We start from the raw sequence: 15,801 nt of genomic DNA, 5'->3' as shown, positions 1-15,801 counted from the left end.
TGGCTGTAGATTTGTATCTAAACGTTAGCAGATAGAAGAATACAAAAGCTAAAGAATTCAAACAATGCTTTTAATAGTAGTTTTTAAACTGAGAGTCATAGTAATAGCCCAGGTGTCTGAATGGCACACAGAAGAAGGAGACTTCCTTGGTGAACAGTGTAGCAGTGGCTAGATCAGAAGGGGGCAAGTTGTGGGATAAGGGGCAGCATGTTGGTGAGTGGCCCACCACCACCCAGATGCCAGCAAATCATGGAGGAGAGGCAAATTCTCCACACAAATCCTATTGTATTAGTCTGTTCTCACGCTGCTAATAAACACATACCTGAGACTGGGTAATTTATAAAGAAAAAAAAAGAGGTTTAATGGACTACAGTTCCACATGACTGGGGAAGTCTCACAGTCATGCTGGAAGGTGAAAGGCATGTCTTACATGGCAGCAGGCGAGAGAGGTTGTGCAGGGAAACTCCCCTTTATAAAACCATTAGATCTCAAGAGACTTATTCACTATCACAGGAACAGCATGGGAAAGACCTGCCCCCATGATTCAGTTACCTCCCATCAGGTCCCTCCCATGACACGTGGGAATCATGGGAGCTACAATTCAAATGAGATTTGGGTGGGGATACAGCTAAACCATATCACCTGGGAACACGCAGTGACAGCAAGAAGTTTTGTTAGCCCTTGTGCTTTCACCTGTGTCCTTGGCCAAGATGGCAAGCAACCACAATATTCTATGGATATTATATTGAGAAATGGGGACTGTAGGGCAACCTCATCCACTCTGTTTTGTCTCTTGTGAAACTTTGCTTTTCCCTGATGGTTTATGCAGTCTGACCCATAAATAATTTGAGAGTAGAAGTATTTAAAAATCATTCCCATCTTACCCAACAGGGGACTCAGTGTGTCTGCCCTTGCCTCAGTACTCAAGGCTGCAGTGATAAGATTGTGCCACCATGAAAGACCATCTGAATTTCATGTCTTAAAGTTAGCTCTAATGACCAGAAACTCTTTCTTTCTCATAAGGCAGTTGTCCATGTCTGAGACCAACATCTTGAAGATGCAGGCCCAATGTTTACCTCCACCAGTGAGGAGATAGGATGGCCTCCACCCTGATGTTGGGGCAAACAGTTTCATCTTGTGTGTCCTGGATTGGATCAGAGTAGAATAAAATCAGGGTGAGGCAGACAGGGATTCTAATTACTCAAATATTTTGTCTTTGAGTAAATACATAATAAATCTCTTTCCTTTCAGAAGAACCTGTGAGCTGCATGATAAATTGAGCGCTTAAGGTGGTCACTTAATGCAAATCCAAGAACCACTGGACATCCTTGATTGTTTAGTGTTTTAACATTCAGAACTGTTAGTAACTTGTCCACAAGCATGTAAATCTCTACGCTAACACTGCAAGGCAGAAATTCAATTTTCATAGTCCTGAATATACATGTCTCAGTACCTAGCTTGAGTGAGTGAGTGGCCTGAACAAAGGATTTGAGGGAGGTGAAATCAATCCACTCTGTTAAAATGTCATTTAAGTTTTAGATGTGGCCATGGACCAGGAGGTAAGATAGTATTTCATTCAATTAAAGTTATCTGGAGGTTACATGAAAACTGTATGAAAATCTACTCAAACTACATGGGAAAAATCTGTAAGAGTGTCTTCTTTATTTTGATGGTTTTGCAAGTCTGAACTGTTTTATTCAATATAGTTGTTTCATGTGTCGCTGGGCTCTATAGGCTCAGGTGCTGGGACTAATGGGGACCATGGGGACTCTCCCTTGGTTATCTCATTGGGCTGTGGTTACTTTGCATAGATGAAGCTCTCTAGGTTTTGAAGAACTGAAGTGACAGAGTGCCTGAGACCCCTTCCTAGTTGTGTCTGCAGAGGGTGGAGCTATGTGTCTTCAGAGGTCCTTGAGTCTGGCCCAAAAAAAAAAAAAAAGTCTGTATCACTATTAGGTCTATCATGTGATTACTCTCCAGATACAGGGGGAGTGGGAGTATGTGAACATATCCTCTGGGAGGCAGCACATCTGCCCTGCAATGGGCTGGTCAAAGAAGAGAAGAACTGGAGATGGCATTCCTCCAGAGTTGCAGGCAGTGTTGACAGCAATTCTCAAAGAATTTTGGCTTGTGGGCCCCTCAGGTGAGGATGATGTCATGGTTGTCCAGTATGAAGATATTGAGGACCAGGGAAAATGTGGAAAACTCTTGGTGGACAGGCATTATGGCCCCCTGAGTCCAGCCTCATGCGGGCACTTACATGGGGACAGGTCCTTCTGAAGGTAGGTGCTGTTGGCAGACACTTGAGCTTAATATGGTTGATTGTGGGAGGTTGTGGAGTCACCAGGGGCTTCTCCTTACCCTTGAAGACTAAGGAATAGAGTGCTGTGGGATTCAGGACAAGGCTCTGCCAGATTCTTTGTTGAGCATTAAATTACAGAAATCTTTTTTAGTTTATGTAGTGGTATTCATGCTGGGAATGTTCACTTGGAGTGCCTGCCCTGCCACAGAATAGGCACAGCAGCCCTCCCTGCCAGTGAGCCCCTCTTTGGGGTCAACTAGAAGAAGGGGTAGGCAGCTGGAGGCAGTGTACACATCACTACTTTTAGCTTTTAGATTTTTTTTTGCCTAATGAGCCCTGAGTCTTTTCCTCAGTTAAGCCTCCCAAGCCAAGCCACTGAAACCCAATTATGAGCTGAAAATGCCCTCTGCCTACCAGCATCACTCCCCAGTAGTTAGTGGCATTCCTCCAATGAGCTATCATACACTTTCATTTCTGAGATTTTTACAAAGTCCCCTTGAAGGTTTCCTTTTTTGTAAGAAGGAGGTCTGCCAACTCTTCATCTCCCATGCACAAGTGGTTCTTTAAATGCTATAGTAATATGTCTTCTAAATAAAACAAAGCCACAGTGGCTAGAAATATGTTAAACCTTTGTCTCATAAATTAGTTTTGATTCTGAAACTATATGGAATATTTGTGGGAGAGGTATACATATTTTGTAAAATAAGTACTTTTGTCTTACAAGTAACTCTCTCTAACATGAGCTCGAAGAACCTTGTTTGAAATTTCATTTCATGGTCAATTCAGCATGTAATGAAAAGTTCAGGGAAGGATTGGAGTGCTTAACTTGGGCCATGGGAGACACAGATATGCTTCATATTTCTTAATTTATACGTCTTTGTAGAAATGGGTGAATAATCCCAATTTTCTGCAGGAATAGAGCCACCATATAATCTTCCAAAAAAAAAAAAAAATCCATGGGTTGCTATGGAAACAATGATGCCTGCAGTCCCTGGGCTCTGCCCACTGGGGATCCCAGGGAATAGTTGCTGCCAGGGTTTCTCCCCTTCTGTGTCCCTTGGTAGAGGATCTGTACCCCAGCTGATGCTCAGGCTGTGCTCCCAGCCCCACCTCCACTTGGAAGAGGGAGAGGTCTTCTTGAGGAGGAATGCCCTCTTAGTCTAGCTCTTCCATCATGTGGAAATGATGCCTCTCTCTGTATTTGGAGAACTGGGTTGGCTACATGTTTTTAAAAAAGCTTCAAGACATTTAACCTATCATGGAATACTTCTAAAAATGCTGACAGACTCATCACTATTTCTTTTATAACTATATTAGTTTCCTATTACTGCTGTAATGAGTTACTACAAATTACCTGGAGGCTTACAACAACATAAATTTAGTCTCTTACAATTTTGGAGGCCAGAAGTTCAAAATCAGTCTCATTGGACCAAAGTCAGGGTGTTAGCAAGGCTGGTTCCTTCGAGAGGCTCTAGGGGAGAATCCATCTACTTGCCTTCTCTAGCAAGTAGAAATACTCTGGAGACCAGAGTATTTCCTGACTGTGACTCCTTTCCTTCATCTTCAAAGTCAGCAGTACATCATCTCCAAATCTCTTTCTCTCTGTCTCTCTGCTTGTGTCACCACCTGGTCATCTTTCTCACTCTGAGACACTTCTCTCTCTTCTTCTTCTTCTTTTTTTTTTTTGAATTGGAGTCTCACTCTGTCACCTAGGCTGGAGTGCAGTGGCACGATCTCAGCTCACTGCAACCTCCGCCTCCCAGGTTCAAGCTATTCTCCTGCCTCAGCGTCCCAAGTAGCTGGGACTACAGGTGCATACCACCATGTCCAGCTAATTTTTGTATTTTTAGTAGAAAGGGGATCTCATCATGTTGGTCAGTCTGGTCTCGAACTCCTGGCCTCATGATCTGCCCAACTTGGCCTCCCAAAGTGCTGGGATTACAGGAATAAGCCACCGTGCCCGGCCACACCTCTCTCTCTTATAAAGACCCTTGTGATTACACTGGGCCTATTCGGATAATCTAGAATAATCTCCCCATCTGAAGACCCTTAATTTGATCATGTCCATAGCCTCTTTTACCATGTAAGGCCACCTATTAAATGTAGGTATTCCATATAAGGCCATAGATCCCAAGGATTACAATGTGACATCTCTGGGGTTGGGGGGGGGTGCGGGTATTATTCAGCTTACAACAATAAAGAATGAGTGTAGAAATAAGAAGTTGGTGGCCTTGTTTGCAGTATGTCTTTATGCAAAGCCTTTTACAAATCATTTCCAGGAAAGTCCTTAGTTCTGGCAGAGACCTTTTATATAAAAACCATTTCAGTATAAAATTGTCCTATTTTGTCACTGCCAAGTTAACAAGCACTTTAGCCACAGGCTGTTTTGCAAACGTGATTTTAAACAGCCAATTACTTTGGATATATTTATTATTTTGTGTTCAGTGTAATGGCAATGAATTAATATTCACATAGTTGTCACATGCCATTTCTAAAGAGTTCTCCTTGAGCCCAATACTCATTAGAATTTCCTAATAAACACTATAAAATGACTCTACCCTGAATATTGTTAAATTACAATGGAAAAAATCCCATACACAAAATCCATGTAACCAGGCATAGGAATTCTGAGCATCTCCTTCCTTCTCTTTCTTTCTCTTTGTGTGTCTCTCTGTTTCTGTCTCTCTCTCTCTCTCTCTCTCTCTCTCTCTCTCTCCATCTGTCTGTATTTGTCTCTCCCTCTTTCTCTATCTGTCCCTGTTTTTTTGAGTCCTTACTCTGAGGGAAGCCAGTTACCATGTTGTGAGCAACTCTTATGGGGAGACTCATTTGAGGAAGAACTGGTGTTTTCAGTCTAGAGTCAACAATGACCTGAGCGTGAGGTTGGAAGCAATTTGAAAAAAAAAAAAATTCTGAAAACATTTATCCAAATTAAAGCTGCTGAGAAATATTAGTAATAAATAAGAGCTTCTCGGTCCCCAAGAAACTGAAGATTACAGAATGTCCTTTGTTAGTCTTAAGAATGAGGGGGAAAATGAAAATGCCCTTTCTCAGTACAAAGGATCAGTGAAGAGACTATTAAATTTGACATGAATTATGAAGTAGAAAAATCTGCTTGATTTATTAATTTTATGATATATGTAATCAATATCTAATTTGGCATAACACTGTAAATGTTTTTTTTTTATAAAGGTCTCTGAATTGACTTCGGAGATAACTGCATCCCTGGCCAGCACCTTGATTGCAGCCTCATGAGAGGTTTTGAGGTAGACCCAGCTAGCTAAGCTGCTCCCAGGTGCCTGACTCACAGAGCCTGTGAGATAACAAACCCTTGTTGTTTGCAGTCATGACATTTTGGGGTAATTTGTGATGCAGCAATAGATAACTAATACACCAGCCTTGAGCATCTTAAAGTCTCATAAAAAAATTAGTAACCTACTCAAGACTGTACTTTCAACCAAGTGTTGGATTTTGAGTACTTCGTGGAAGTTAGCAAAGGCAGAGGTGGAGGAAGGGGAGAGCTGAGCATAAGGCAAAACTCTGTTCACCCTAAAAGTTGGACTGTGTATATCTATGACACTGATAAAGTGAATATGCTGAGAATACATTTGTATGGGACACTTAAAAGCATCCTGGGAATAAACTTTTCCTAAAAAGATTTGTTACATTAGTCAAGTCCTAGTGTTAGAGAAGGAGTGAACACAGCTTGATGCTTTACTTAAATGGACTGTTTATCCTGGACAAACAGGAATGTGGAGAAAGCTGCTTTGAGAAAAATGAAGTTTTCTAGAAAAGACAAGCATTACCAAAATTTCTGGGAGATGATATACTGACCACAAAGAAGCTCTGCTTTGTGCTCCCAGCGTGTAACTTTCTTATGAGGAAGAGGGGCTTCCCTGGGTAATTGGAGCATTAAGAGTACCTTGGACTGCAGAGGGCATAAGTGTGAAATGGCACTACCTTCCCTGCCTATGGCGTGGGGCCTGGAAGGGGTTTCACAGACAGAAGCCATCTGGGCTACCACAGTGTATCAGAGCCAAAGTAGGAAAGGAGGGACTGGCAGAGGCAATGTGAGAGCTCAGAAGTTTCTGTGTGTGGGCACCAAGGAAAAGGTAGCCTGCAAATTCCACAGTCATGAAATGGAGCCAAATTAGAGAAATAATATACTGCCATTATGATTTTTCTTAATCGTCAGGCTGGTGTGCTCTGTGAAACAGAAATTATATTCCTTGGGTTTCTCTGGGTAATTAGTAATTCTAGTATAGCATCTATTCATAGCATGGACTAATTGCTGCCCAAAGATGAGAACTAACTGCCTTGTATTAAACAGATAATAGCATGAGGGTAGAGAAAATGTGTACTGCCAGAGATTATTTATATATCTCCAAGCCTGGGCATAGCAATAGAAAACTGGGTTAGAACTATTGTTGCAGCTAGTAGAAAAGGCTGTTTAGTTTCCAAGGGAAGAGTGATGGTCTTCCCTGGAGACTAGAGGGTCCCTGCCAGCATTAGTCAAAGAACGTTTTGACCCTAGCAGGAACTTTCCACCAGGGCATTATGTAAAAGGAAGTAGGGATGGAAAATAGAAAGAAAAGGTGTTGATTGAACCCTACAGGACCCATAGGGAATAACATCTTTTCTATCAGGGCAGAGAATGTCTTACAATTGTGGGGGAATGCTTGGTGATGGGTACATAGGTGTTTTAAACCAAGGAAAAAGCCCCATGACCATATGGATTCCTTTTTTAAAGATATATCAGACTGTAGGACATTTGTGCCTGTAATTGTGGAAAAAAAAGCTTTTTTATTGACAGTAGTAGAAGTAGTAGGTGAGATGAGGTTCACTCTAAGCAAATGGTTGCTATAGTAAAATATTTTAATGGTAGCTAGGATAAAAGGAAAGAAAGTATGATTCCCACACTTAATACAAATTGATAGAGGAGGAGAAATAGAAAGTCATTTACAGCATAAAGATGGGCAAAACCCAAGATGGGGAAGCACTAATCATTGGAACAGCTACCAAGTTATCCAGCATTTCAAGGCACTGTCCTAGAATTAACTTTGAGGTGACCCAAACTAGTGGCTGATCATTAAGTTCTTCCCTAATATTGTGTATAATAAACATATAGAACTGTGAATTGGAACAATCAATCATTTCATTACTGTTTCATTAATACCATTTTTTCTTGTGGCACACAACCACAGCAAAAGCAAAATTTTAGTAATGTTAAAGTTCAGTTTTACTTGGTAAGCCATGTCAAGCCTAACTTTTCTGGTCTTTTAAACATGAGGCTTAATTAATGATGGTTTGATACCATGGCTCCCAAACTTTTTGTGCTGTCGGGTGGTGCTACCCAAAGTTTGGATCCAAGCTCCCTGCACATCAATCACCTCAGAAGTGTGTTGAGAAAAAACCACACACATACATATGTATGTTTATGTGCATGTTATATATATACACACACACACACTTGTGTGTTTTATATATATGTGTATATATATGTATGTGTATATATGTGTATATATGTGTATATATATGTATATATATGTATATGTGTGTGTGTGTATATATATGTGTATATATATGTGTATATACATATATATGGAGAGAGAGAGAGAGAGAGAGAGATTTGGGAGTGGGGCCTGGGAATCTTAATTTCAACTTATGCTTTCGTTCTTGAAGTGATAAGTACTGTAGGGACCGTACTTTGAGAAGCATAGTTCCAGGGAGATTTTGATTGATGAATTCTGAGGAAAGGCAGGGGAAGGAAGACAACCACCAAGAAGGAAAGTGCAGAGCAGGGAATGTAGTCAGAAACTCCATGAATTTGCCTTTCAAATTGATTCAAATTGATTTCAAATTTGATATTAACAATAGAGTTTTGTCTATTCCAGGTCCCATAATAAAGATCAGAAGTAAGTTGAGATTCAATCTCCCACTTGCTTGTGCCCTGAAGATCCAAAATTTAAATTTGACTCTGGGGACAAAGAGGGTACTGTTGATGGTATGACCTGGAAAATCAGCTACAGGCTGGACCTCAGTCCACTATTAGCCCCAAAGCTACAAAAGGGAGTTTTACAGAATGATGAGAAGTCTTGTTATGGGACATTATCAGTAATTATTAGGATGTTAATGATAATAGTGAATGTTCCTATCATTTATTTTTAAACACAGACTTGAACAGTCTTAGATAATTTTTATGATAACCATATGATATCAGATGAGGAAAATTAGACTTAGTAACTTACCAAATGTATTTTGCTGCTATGTGGATAAACTGGGCTTTTAATTTCAGCCTGTTTTTCTTCAAAACCTATGAAGTATATCACTAGTCTCTTTGCCACCTTAAGTGATACTGTGAGGGAATGGATAAAGCTATTCTAAATTAACTTTTCACAAGAGATGTTAAATCAACGTTGTTACACTACTTCTGTCATTAGAGCTTCTGGAAAGTCTTTCCACAGGTGGCTCTTGGCTATTTGTTATCTAGGTAATAGCATCCCTCAGGGTCAAGCCTAGGAAAAGATTCTGTTTATTCCAATAAAAAGATTGTGCATTTCTGGGACTAGAGACCTCTTAAGGATATTAGCAGGAGGAGTGTAGTTGGAGTCCCAGTTGAACCTAACTTGAATGGACTTTAGGATTCGTAGAGACAGATTTTTATGAGAAAGCAAACCTCTTGGGAAATAACTATTACAAGGGAGGAAGAAATTTGGCACATAGCTATGCCATAATATGATAGGTACTGGAAGTGAAGAGCTGTTTTTAATATAGAATAATGCCTGTCACTCAGCTCATCCTTCAGCCTAAAACAACTTAGGTCAAGTGCTAGGAAAACTGAGGTAACACATGAAAGGGCTCTTTTATCAAAAGGTCTGAAATCACTGGGAGCTCCATAACTATATAATGTACTGTGCCACATTGGCTGACTCTCTGGGATTCATTCTACCATACATTCGCAGAGAACAGACAACAGAGTGTGCCTGCCACCCAATGGCATCAAACATATGGGAGGCCTCCCAAGGTTCGCAACTTTGGGCACTACATCATGTTTGGCACAGCAGAGAGGATTTGGCTCAGTGGGGCATGTGCATGGTGTGTATTCAGTCACAATGATCAGGATTTGTGCCAGGTATTGAAGAAAGGGGCCTTCATGGGATTTCATAAGCCTGAAGCCAAAAGAGAGAAAAAAAATGGCAATGATTGCGTGGTATCTGAGATAACTTTGTGCTTCAATCCATATGAGATACTTTTAGAAATAATAAAGGGAAACTTTGAGGGACTCCAGGTATTTCAAATAGTGGGTAGAAGCAGACCCTAAATAGGCCATTTATTACAATTAATACTGTGATATCTGGCCTCCCAAAGGCCTCCAAGCAGTCCTTGGCTTCTGATATTCATGTCCTTGGGTAGAGCCCATATACATTAATTAGTGTTGACCCATGCGACTGGTAGAATACTGTGGAAGTGATGGTGTATGATATCTGAGGTTAGGACATAAAAGGCATTGCAACTTCCACCTTGTTTTTTTGGATCGTGGGAGAAACTGAACTCCATGTCTTGAGGAAAACCAAGCAGCCCTATGGAAGGGCCCACAGGGAGGGTAACTGAGACCTCCCACCAAAAGTCCACACTTACCATCCACGTGAGTAAGCATACCTTTCACACATAGTCAGTCTTCAGATAACTATGTCCTGACCCACATCTGACTGCAGCCTCATGAGATATAGAGCCAGAATTGCTCAGACAACCCTCTTCCAAATTCCTAATACGAGAAATAAAGAGAAATACTAATAAGTGTGATTAATAGTTTTTTTTAAAAAAACACTAAGTTATAGAAGAATACGCCATGCAGAAATATGAACCCCATTTTTACTCACAGGATAGAAAAACCTGAGGAGAGTTTGGGTAAGACTTGAATTGCTCCTTAAGTAAAGGGTGGGATTTGGCTGGGTGCTGAAACAATGAGAAGCCTTTCTTTTTTTTTTTTTTTTTTTTTTTTGTTGAGACGGAGTCTCGCTCTGTCGCCCAGGCTGGAGTGCAGTGGCCGGATCTCAGCTCACTGCAAGCTCCGCCTCCCGGGTTCATGCCATTCTCCTGCCTCAGCCTCCCGAGTAGCTGGGACTACAGGCGCCCGCCACCTCGCCCGGCTAGTTTTTTGTATTTTTTAGTAGAGACGGGGTTTCACTGTGTTAGCCAGGATGGTCTCGATCTCCCGACCTCGTGATCCGCCCGTCTCGGCCTCCCAAAGTGCTGGCTTGAGCCACCGCGCCCGGCCGAGAAGCCTTTCTTGAAAGAGGGATGAATATTACTTAAGGCAGAAAGACAGATACATCTATATTCAAAGGGACAGATTTGTTCAGGTTTGGGTCATAATCCTGAAAGACACAATCCTCAGGCTATAAGATCCCAAAAGATCCGATTTCCTAAAGATCAATATCCCTAAAGTTTAAATTCCTAACGCCTAAAATCCTGAAAAGCACAATCACAGGATAGTTGCATTGTTAGGCAGAACAATTACCTTGTTACTGTCTTTTTGCAGACGAAAATGAATTTCAATTGAATCCCCAAGCCATAATGATGGATTTAGAACTAGGTGCAATCAAGGCTTTAAAAGTGAATTTCAAGGTGTTACCAATAAAGTTTGTTATTTTCCATTCAGCCAATGCATTTGGCAGAAAATTCAGAGGAGAGGATTGGCCACATATTACAGCAACAATGAGAACTTCAGTTTAAAAATGCGTCATTGCCTGCGTTGGCATTTCCTTCAGCTGATGATATTCCAGGAGCTTCTAATGAATTGAAGCTGTCTGAAGAAGCTCGTAAAGTTGCTGACTGATGCATAAGTAATTATATGCATGGTAGGATAAGAAGACACTTAAGCAATGGTGTTGCAGTTTGATCACCATTATCGTTTCTGCCAAGTTTGTGGTCTGTATATAAGTGCCTGTGGAATAGACTTCTGTGTATGCAAAACAACACAGAAACATGGCACAGAAGATGGGAAAATATAATAGAAAATCTTCATGTCTGTGTATATCAAATCATGAAGCATTTCAAAAAGAGCAGCACCATATAGAAAGTGAAGGTGAACATATTGTTTGAGAAAAGCCACGTTGTAAAAGAAAACAAATCAGCTACTTATAGTGATGCTAGGGTACAAAATATTGTTAATGTCGTGAAAGTCAGCCAGCTCATATGAACTATCTCTGTGCAATTGCCCATAATCTATCCTTGTAATACACATATTCAAACGCTAAATTTTCTTTTCAGTTTTCTGGAGTTTTTTTCTTTTTTCAGTTTTTCCCCAGTATTTTACATTCTCAGCAGTTTTTTCTTTTGCAATTCTCTATGATATGCATTCTATCTTTGCATCATTTCCAGTACTGGAAGTATAGATTGTGTAGAGACTTCTAGAAATTTCTAATTTGTTTTATGCATTTTTTGCAAATATGAGTCATGAAAGTGCATTATCACAACATTGACTTTGAGTGTAAGCATTGGGGCATGTATGCAAAAACACTGGAATTTCCTCAGTAAATGAAGACAATTTTTGTACATCTGCATTTGTGAAAGATTGAGATCGTGGCTCTTTGGGTGATTGGTGCCGTTGTAACCCATCCTGGTTTTCGATCAGTCATGTCAAAAGACTTAGTTTGTTCCTCACAGTATTTAGGACGGTAGTCCCAAAACACACTATTATCAACCATAGTGATACGTATTCATACATTTAGCTTTTTGACCTATTTTTTGTGAATGTAGTTCATCTGCCCATGACTGTTGTATCAGTGTGACTATCAGTATACGTGAAAGTTCATACTTTAAATCTGTGTTATTATTGCCTACATTATTGGGTAAAGTGGCTTATGAGTGTTCTGCTGTGTTTTTGTAAGTTTCTCAAATAAATCTCCTTTCAAAAAATGTAAATGTCTTTTAAATAATTTTTAAATTACTTTCTGCAGAGTTATGGTTTCAGGGATTTTGATCTTTTGTGAGTTCAACATTTGGATTTATGGTGTTTGTGGGTGTGTCTTTCGGGATTATCATTGGCTTCCATTTGTCCACAGTGTTGAACATATAGTGAAGTAAGGAGTTAGGTGAGATAGACTGGCTAGATCCAGGTTAGGGAAACCTTTATTTCTAATTTTAGGGACTTGGATATAAACTAGAAGGCACTGGCTATATGAGGTAGAAGGATAATGAAATATATATTGGTTTTCCAGAATACTGTCTCATCTGGTGATTAGGCGTTGAATGAAGTAGAAGTAAGAAGACATTGGAATGAAGAAATTGTTTGAATAATTTGATAATTGCAGATGGTAAATATGAATGAACTAAAAAAATACATTAGAGAAACTGGACTTTACATATTTTCAAATATAACCTTACTTTAGAAGACTAGGTAATATTAAACATTTCTCATAAGTCTTTGAGAAGATTTTTATTGCTCCATTAAAAATATTTTTTAATAAGTTGGACATATATTATTAATAAATTTAAGTCAACAAATATTACTATTAATCTTTCTTTACACAATGTCAGCAACATGGGGGCAATTATTAATTTAAATAGTTTAAATAATTTATTATCCTCTGAATTTATAGATAAAAATTTTAAGAAAATGAAGAAAAGTATTTCTCCTTTATAGTTTCTTTCAATGATTTTGTTGTTTGTTAATTTCTACTTTGGAACTACAAGCAGATGTCTGAGAAGGAATTTCACTTTTCTCTGTCAAGATAGATACCAACCTGGCCAGATAATCCCATTTGCTGGGACTGGGAAAGGAGAGACTAATTATTACTTTTATCTTTATTCAGCTGCATCTCATAGTCTTCATTTTTTTTTTTTTCTATCCTGTACTTCATTGTTTTTCTCAAGAACTCTCATCTCTGTGGAGGAAAAAAAATATCAATATTTCTGCCCATACCTAACAGTTGCCTGGGTCTACAGCTCTGAATCAAAACTAACATACTACACATCCAAAAGATGAAGTACTTAACACATCACCTTTACAGGCAAAGTATTCATGTCTATAACCCCAAATCTAATCATTTAGCTGAGGTGCTAAGTGGTAGTTTTTAGAAATCTGTAAGGAATTTCTAGAGAAAAGGATATATTTAAGAATAGCTCACTTCTAATTTATATCATCATTCTAATGTTCATGACATTTAAAAAAATTGAAGGCTGTGATTATTATTGGTTGTGAAATTAACTTAATGTTAGGAAAGCATTTTTAAAACATGAAATAAAATAGCATTTAACAGAAAATGTCAAAATTAGTGGTGCATAGCAAGGATAAGTACTATGTAATAAAGCTTTTGATTCATGTTTTATATATGTTTGTTTTTGTGTGGGTCACGCTGTAATATTACCTCTTATCATGGGTCATCGTTACCATTTTTGAAAGCTTACTGATACTTTGGAATACAAATCCTAAAGTATAAAACGATTTTCCACCAAGAAGCAGTTTCTCTGCTCCTTCTGGGATCTCCGTCTGGTTCCGCCCACCTGTCTGCCTCCACTCCTGCTTCCACCTTGTCCATCAGGGTGACCCAGAAGTCCTACAAGGTGTCCACCTCTGGCCCCCGGGACTTCAGTAGCTGCTCCTACAGGAATGGGCCCAGTGCCCGCACCAGTTCCTCAAGCTTCTCCCGAGAGGGCAGCAACAGCAGCTTCTTGGGTGGCCTGGGTGGACGTTATGGTGGGGCTAGCCGCATGGGAGGCATCACTGCCATCATGGTCAACCAGAGCCTGCTGAGCCCCCTTAACCTGGAGGTGGACCCCAGCATCCAGGCTGTGTGCACCCAGGAGAAGGAGCAGATCAAGACCCTCAACAGCAAGTTTGCCTCCTTCATAGACAAGGTATGGTTCCTGGAGCAGTGGAACAAGTTGCTGGAAACCAAGTGGAGCCTCCTGCAGAGGCAGAAGATGGCTCAGAGGAACATGGAGAACATGTTCAAGAGCTACATCAACAACCTTAGGCGGCAGTTGAAGACTCTGGGCCACAGATGCTGAAGCTGGAGGCGAAGCTTGGCAACATGCAGGGGCTGGTGGAGAACTTCAAGAACAAGTACCAGGATGAGTTCAATAAGCGTACAGAGATGGAGAATGAATTTGTCCTCATCAAGAAGGAAGTGGATGAAGCTTACATGCACAAGGTAGAGCTGGAGTCTCGCCTGCAAGGGCTGACTGACGAGATAACTTCCTCAGGCAGCTGTATGAAGAGGCGATCCAGGATCTGCAGTCCCAGATCTTGGACACCTCTGTGGTGCTATCCATGGACAACAGTCGCTCCCTGGACGTGGACGGCATCATTGCTGAGGTCAAGGCACATTACGAGGAGATTGCCAACCGCAGCTGGGCTGAGGCTGACAGCATGTACCAGATCAAGTATGAGTAGCTGCAGACGCTGGCTGGGAAGCACGCGGATGACCTGCAGAGCACAAAGACTCAGATCTCTGAGATGAACTGGAACATCAGCCAGCTCCAGGTTGAGACGGAGGGCCTCAAAGGCCAGAGGTTTCCCTGGAGGCCGCCATTGCAGATGCTGAGCAGCGTGGAGAGCTTTCCATTAAGGATGCCAAATTCAAGCTGTCCGAGCTGAAGGTTGCCCTGCAGCGGGCCAAACAGGACATAGCGTGGCAGCTGCGTGAGTACCAGAAGCTGATGAAGGTCAAGCTGGCCCTTGATGAAGGTCAAGCTGGTGGACATCGAGATTGCCACCTACAGGAAGCTGCTGGAGGGCGAAGAGAGCTGGTTGGAGTCTGGGATGCAGAACATGAGTATTCATCCATAGCAAGACCACCAGCGGCAAGTGGTCTGAGCTCGGTCCATGGGGTCCCTCACAAGCCCGGGCCCCAGCTACGGCCTGCGCTCCCGCTTTGGCTCTGGTGCGGACTCCAGCTCCTTCAGCTACACCAGCTCCACCAGGGCCGTGGTTGTGAAGAAGATTCAGACCCACGATGGAAAGCTGGTGTCCGAGTCCTCTGACGTCCTGACGTCCTGCCCAAGTGACAGGTGCGGCAGCCCCTCCCAGCCTACCCCTCCTAAGGCTACCCCAGAGCCTGGGAGGGAGGCCACTTGCGGGGTAGCACTGGGAATGAGAGACGCACCTGAGGCTCAGCCCTAGCCCTCAGCTCACCTGCCAGGGAGTTTACTGCCTGGGCCCCTTGCCCATTTCTCCAGCTACAAAACAATTTAGTTGCTTTTTTTTTTTTTTTGTCCAAAATAAAACCTCAGGTAGCTCTGCCAGAAAAAAGAAAAAAAAAAAAGAAAGATTTTCCAGTTTAGTAATTTTCTGAATAATTTTTATCTCAAATTAGTAATAGTTGATAATAGAAAATGGAAACAGATTATATAAGCAGCTACAAGAAGTTTCACACTACTGTAAATTGTTCTATGACTTGTACAAAATAAAAGTTCATAAATCCAACATTAGTTCCAAAAAGGATATAATTATTGACCTTAGGAGAACAATATCAACACTTCCTGTGCAAGTC

General features: G+C 41.0%; 1 pseudogene; it reads left to right on the top strand.

The window, feature by feature from the left end:
• Nucleotides 1-2,040: 2,040 nt before the first annotated feature.
• Nucleotides 2,041-15,431, top strand: LOC105529964 (annotated as a pseudogene).
• The last annotated feature ends 370 nt before the right edge of the window (nt 15,432-15,801 follow it).

The sequence above is a fragment of the Mandrillus leucophaeus genome, unplaced genomic scaffold (genome assembly GCF_000951045.1).
Source record: "Mandrillus leucophaeus isolate KB7577 unplaced genomic scaffold, Mleu.le_1.0 Scaffold796, whole genome shotgun sequence".
Taxonomy (NCBI): domain Eukaryota; kingdom Metazoa; phylum Chordata; class Mammalia; order Primates; family Cercopithecidae; genus Mandrillus; species Mandrillus leucophaeus.
The sequence above is the reverse complement of the archived record's forward strand: the minus strand, read 5'-3'. Positions and strand labels throughout refer to the sequence as shown.